The sequence below is a fragment of the Hypanus sabinus genome, chromosome 17 (assembly GCF_030144855.1).
Source record: "Hypanus sabinus isolate sHypSab1 chromosome 17, sHypSab1.hap1, whole genome shotgun sequence".
Classification (NCBI taxonomy): domain Eukaryota; kingdom Metazoa; phylum Chordata; class Chondrichthyes; order Myliobatiformes; family Dasyatidae; genus Hypanus; species Hypanus sabinus.
In genome coordinates this window covers 27,923,135-27,929,134 of record NC_082722.1, presented here as the reverse complement: position 1 = coordinate 27,929,134, position 6,000 = coordinate 27,923,135, and the positions used below count along the sequence as shown (strand labels likewise).

Here is a 6,000-nt window from a genome sequence, read left to right as displayed (position 1 = left end):
AGCCACTGTATATCACAATGGCTTAGTAGGGCTTCTACCGGGATAAATGAGTTACAACCTCTTTGTATGATTTGTAACAAATTTAGAGCAGTTTATATTTTATTCATGATGTTGTTCCAGCCAGACCTCCAATAAATTGGACACAAGGGTAGAATTTCTCTCACCATCATTGTTTTGATTTGGTCTGTTAATCCCCCCACATTCCCATCCTACAATGAGACGAGAGTGCTGGGTTTGCAGGAATATGATTAATGCAGCAGAAAACAGATGCTTCACTTCTAGAATCTATGTTTGCTACTGTTAGGAGACAGTCAGTGGCTGTTGTATGCACTGCTCTGATCTCAGCAACGTGGCCTTGTTTAGTTCCACAAGTGGAGTCTTGGAGTTCTGGTTGCCTTTCTGTTGAGGTGCACCACCATTTGTGATGGAGCAATACCAATCTCTGCAAACTGAGTTGAGAGGAAAAGGTTTCAGTGTACTGTGAGGAGATGAAGGTGTTAAATTGGTCTTCCAGTGTGGAGGCTTAATAGAAATAACAATAATGTATATAAGACATGGCACTTTAGTGATGTGTGTTCCACAGTAATATCTAAATAAATTTCACAAGAGTTACGTATATTTTAAAACAATTTATTTTAGTACAGAAATAATGTTGTAGCCTTAAGAAATATAACTAAAATTATATCTATAATACTTTTGGTACTTAACAGTTTAATTATTAAATAACATAGAAATAAAATTTCAATAAAACAAGAGCAATGTCACATTGCCATTAAAAGATTGCCAAGGCCACACAAAATAAATGCTGTGGTTTTAGGAAAGTGTTTAAAAGAAGCTGTTAAATGGTGTTTTCTCCCCCTCAGATTGTCACAATGAACAATTTGTTAATGGAGGATAAACAGAATGTGAAAAAACAAATGATGTGATACTTAAAAATCGTCACACTGAACCAGTCCCTGAGAAGCAGTTCCATTTAAGAAATGGCCTCATAATGTATATAGATATATGCCAAGTGATAAATAGCATTCATACAAAAATACCAAAATGAAATCTACTCAATCTCTTTAGGAGTGATGACCAACACTGGGACCCAGCTTTAACATGAAACTCATTCAGATGCTGTGTGTACTTTATCGTCCAAGTTATCCTTGACATGAGGAAAGAATCTGGACAGTCTCCAGCTCACAGATGCAGGTTTAGGCCCTGTCTTTATTCGGAAAGAGGCATTTCATCACTCTTGTGCCTGTCATTCACAGGAAGATCTCTTGGATCCAAGCCTTTTGATTTTTTGCTTGTAATTGGCTGATCTGGTCTTTTGTTGTGGCACTCTTTGGAAATTGCAGACAGAATTTGCAAAGGAGTCCTCTGTGCTGTGGAAGGTTGTGCTGGTCTGCATGGCCACTGCTGCACTGCCGAGTCTTGTCTGGACCACCGGGACTTCATCCAGACTCTGCAGAGTCTGAACCGTATTCAGCTGGAGGTCCTGCAGCCCACATGGAGCGGACTGTGTTTATTGATAAAGCAGCAGCAAGAGCTGTGGAATGGAACAAGCAAGTGGAATTAAAGATTCAAAGTATGTATAAGTAATAAAATCTTGAGAATTGTCTGCTTGCAGGCAGCCACAAAGCGAGAAACCCAAAAGAACCCAATTAAAAAAATAAAGACCAACCACCCAATGTGTAGAGACAAAAATAACACAAATCATGCAAACAATGGAAGCGAGCAACAACAGCAGCATTCTGAACCAAACTGAGTCCTGAGAACCAAATCTCCAGAGCAGCCCAGAGTAGGCCCAAAGCCTCAGAGTTCAGCTCATCATATTAGTGGGGCAAATCACCGCAAAGTTCTCAGACACAAGTAATTACACAACTAAGGACTACAAAAATCTTGCAATAAAGCTGTGCTTGCTCTGATATAGTTTATGGCTGAAAAGCTGAAGGATGTCCACATGACAGCTTTAACCTTCAGGATTTGGCATGATTATGGTCTGGCCTGGGGACAATGATGGTCAAGATTGAGTACATGGGCCACATGCTCATGCCTTTGCCCACCTGGGCCCTCCATCCCACCTAATCCCCCATGCCTTATTTCTCAAAAAAGGACCATGCCTGCAAGATTCCCACTATCTTTATCCCTTATAACTCGTCTCAGATTACTTAAAGGCTCCAAAAGAATCCACAAAGCAGGGTACGTGGAGAAGATGCAGGAGATGAGACAACAGGAAAGTAAAACAGAACACAAAACTGAAACACCATGGTAATCATGAAAAAATATGCTCCATAAAACACGAGAAAGATACTAAATAAAACACAAGGTGTCAGGCTCCGATGCTGAACCTGGCAGGATACTGAAAACCCATGTCAGCCAACTGACTGGAGTGTTCAAGGACATCTTCAAACCTCTCATTGTTACAGTCAGCCACAGGCTTAAATAGGGCATTAATCGTACTGGCATCCAGGAAGAGCAGGGTGAGTTGCCTCAATGACTACTGCAAGGTAGCACTCACGTCTACTGTGATGAAGTGCTTTGAAAGATTGGTCATGGCTGGAGATAACTCCCACCTGCACAAGGAGCTGGACCCACTGCAAATTGCCCACCACAACAACAGATGCAATTGCACTGGCTCTTCCCTCGACCTTGGGCCACCTGGACAACAGGAATACCAACATCAGAATGCCGTCTGTCATTTACAGCTCAGCATTCAGCATCAACTCCCTCTCAATACTAATCAACAAACTTCAACATCTGATCTTCTGCACCTCTCTTCAGCAAATGGATTCCTGACTTCCTCATCAGGAAACTACAGTGGTGCTGAATGGTTGTAATATCCCCTCCTCCCTCAAAGAATTCATGCTCAACCCACCGCTCTACTCTCTGCACTCATGACTGTGACCGGGCAGAGTTCCAATACTGTCCTTAAACTTGCTAATGACACCGCTGTTGTTGGCCGAGTCTCAGATGGCAACAGGGAGGTGTACAAGAGTGAGACGGATCAGCTGATCGAGTGGAGTCACAATAACAACTTTGCGCTCAACGTCAGTGAGACCAAGGAAGTGATTGCGGACCTCAGGACAGGGAAAGGGAGAACAAATACCGGTGCTCATCGAGGGGCCAGTAGTGGACAGCTTCAAGCGCTGTGGTGTCAGTATTGCAGAGGATCTATCCTGGGCCAAAAATTAATGAAGAAAGCACACCAGCGACCATGCTCCATTAGGAATTTGAGAAGATTAGGAATGTTACCAAAGACTCTGGCAAATTACTAGTGACAGCATTCTGATTCGCTGCATTACCGTCTGGGGCGGAGGCTCCAATGTACTCAAAGAGACTGCAGAGGGCTGTTAGACACAGTCAGCTCCACTGGGACAACTCTGCCCACCGTTTCAAACGGTGGGGGCAGCATCCATCACTAATGAGCCTCCTTATCCAGGACATGCACTTTTCTCATTACTGCCAGCACATTCAACATTTTAGGAACAACTGCTTCCCCTCCACCATCAAATTTTTGAACGGTCCTCACTATTCCTCTTTTGCACTATTTATTAGTGTAACTAGTAACAATTTCATGTCTTGCACTGCACTGCTGCACAAAAGAACACATTTTATGACATACATCAGCGATAACAAACTTCTTTCTGATCATTGACAAATATTACATCATTAACAAATGACATGCAAAACTGCATTCTGTAGTAATCATTTGCAGACTATTTTACAAACCTGCTTGACTATTTACTAAGTTGTACGACGAAGCCTGTTATCTGTCACAATGGAAAAGCACACAACTTCAGCGAGGATGAGACTGGACCTTAGAAACTGTAAATCGGCACCCAACTCAAGGCTGCCTGCTTCGCTTGTTCATTGATCTGGTAGAAAATGAGTGACTGACTTGCCATCATCCACCTGATGCTATAGTCAAGACCAAATAACTGCAGCCCCGATAGTCACAGATTACACTGCTGACAGCCTTGATGCTGATTGCCTGGTTTTCCCCATCTCACTTTCAGGTTCTGCTATGAAAATTAGTTTGCAGTGCAAGAACTGATTTATCCCAATCAACTCTGCCCTTCACTGGTGAACCTATAATAGTATCATAACAGCACTTTAGAGTTTTGTCACTAAACGGGAACAGAAAATGATTGAACTCGGAGCTCTTGTCTGGAGACAGGACAGACTGCAGATGCTGATCCAAAGCAAAAGACAAACTGCTGGAAGAACTCAGCAGTTCCAGCAGTAGCAGTGGAAGGAGCACACCTCACAAACTACCTGCCTCATCAGTGGAAAAGTTCATTGGCCACCTCCAAAGACACAGAAGTGGAGAGGAAGAAACTCATCCTCATAAGGACAATCCTAATTCCATCTGTGAGATCCCTGTCCAATCTCCATTCACTACAGCAGTTCTGCAACATCTCAGTACTGCCGCCTCCCTCCTGCTCAAACTACTTCTCTCACCCTGGCCTGGCACAGCACTCCTCGCCTCATATTGAGGACCCTTAACGGATGAGGTGGAAATGTTTAGCCATTTAGCATCTGATCTGGTTAAACTGGATGCAGAATTATTTCACCCACTGTGTAGCTACTAAAACTTGTCACTACTCCAAAAATCATACTGCGGTGTGAGGATAACCTCAACTGTTTTCATCCTGTGCAAGTTGTCTTATAAATACCCCTCTTAACTATCTCCTTCACACTCAACTGCAAAAAGAGCTTATAGACTCTCCTGTCATGAGGTGTCTTACCCAGTCTCCTAGTTCTGCTGCTTCCCTTCCCTCCTTCACCAAACCAGGCACATTCCAATAACCCTGCACGGTCTTTACTCAAACACTTCTCTCATTTCTCCTCTCTCCCTTCACACTCCACCAAAGTCAAAGTCAATTTATTACCAAAAAATGTATATGTTAACTCTGTCATGGAAAGTCCCAAGCCTGGCTGCGGAAGGAGGAGGAGGACTGGCAACCTCATCCCATAAAAACCCAGTGTTATAGAAATGCAGAGTTGTCAAGTCCTTGCAAGGGCATCAGTAGGTTGTGGAATCAGTTCAGAGTTGAGGTAAGTGAAGTATTCCATGCTGGTTTAGGAGCCTGATGGTTGTAGTGTAATAACTGTTCCTGAACCTGGTGGTGTGGGACCCCAGCACACCTCCCACTCTGAACCTGGTGGTGTGGGACCCCAGCACACCTCCCACTCTGAACCTGGTGGTGTGGGACCCCAGCACACCTCCCACTCTGAACCTGGTGGTGTGGGACCCCAGGACACCTCCCACTCTGAACCTGGTGGTGTGGGACCCCAGGACACCTCCCACTCTGAACCTGGTGGTGTATGACCCCAGCACACCTCCCACTCTGAACCTGGTGGTGTGGGAGTCCAGTGCACCTCCCACTCTGAACCTGGTGGTGTGGGAGCCCAGCACACCTCCCACTCTGAACCTGGTGGTGTGGGACCCCAGCGCACCTCCCACTCTGAACCTGGTGGTGTGGGAGCCCAGGACACCTCCCACTCTGAACCTGGTGGTGTGGGAGCCCAGCACACCTCCCACTCTGAACCTGGTGGTGTGGGAGCGCAGTGCATCTCCCATTCTGAACCTGGTGGTGTGAGACCCCAGCACACCTCCCACTCTGAACCTGGTGGTGTGGGACCCCAGCACACCTCCCACTCTGACCCTGGTGGTGTGGGACCCCAGCACACCTCCCACTCTGAACCTGGTGGTGTGGGACCCCAGCACACCTCCCACTCTGAACCTGGTGGTGTGGGACCCCAGCACACCTTCCACTCTGAACCTGGTGGTGTGGGACCCCAGTGCACCTCCCACTCTGAACCTGGTGGTGTGGGACCCCAGCACACCTCCCACTCTGAACCTGGTGGTGTGGGACTCCAGCACACCTCCCACTCTGAACCTGGTGGTGTGGGAGCCCAGTGCATCTCCCACTCTGAACCTGGTGGTGTGGGACCCCAGCGCACCTCCCACTCTGAACCTGGTGGTGTGGGACCCCAGCACACCTCCCA

General features: G+C 46.1%; 1 protein-coding gene across 16 annotated transcripts in view; it reads right to left on the bottom strand.

The window, feature by feature from the left end:
* Positions 1-624: 624 nt before the first annotated feature.
* LOC132406762 (palmitoyltransferase ZDHHC1-like) overlaps positions 625-6,000 on the bottom strand; it is a 45,430-nt gene continuing 40,054 nt past the window's right edge. For all 16 annotated transcript variants that reach the window (XR_009516234.1, XR_009516233.1, XM_059992718.1 and 13 more), the window contains one exon: positions 625-1,534. The gene's annotated coding sequence lies outside the window, so the exon portion shown is untranslated. The remainder of the gene's footprint in view (positions 1,535-6,000) is intronic.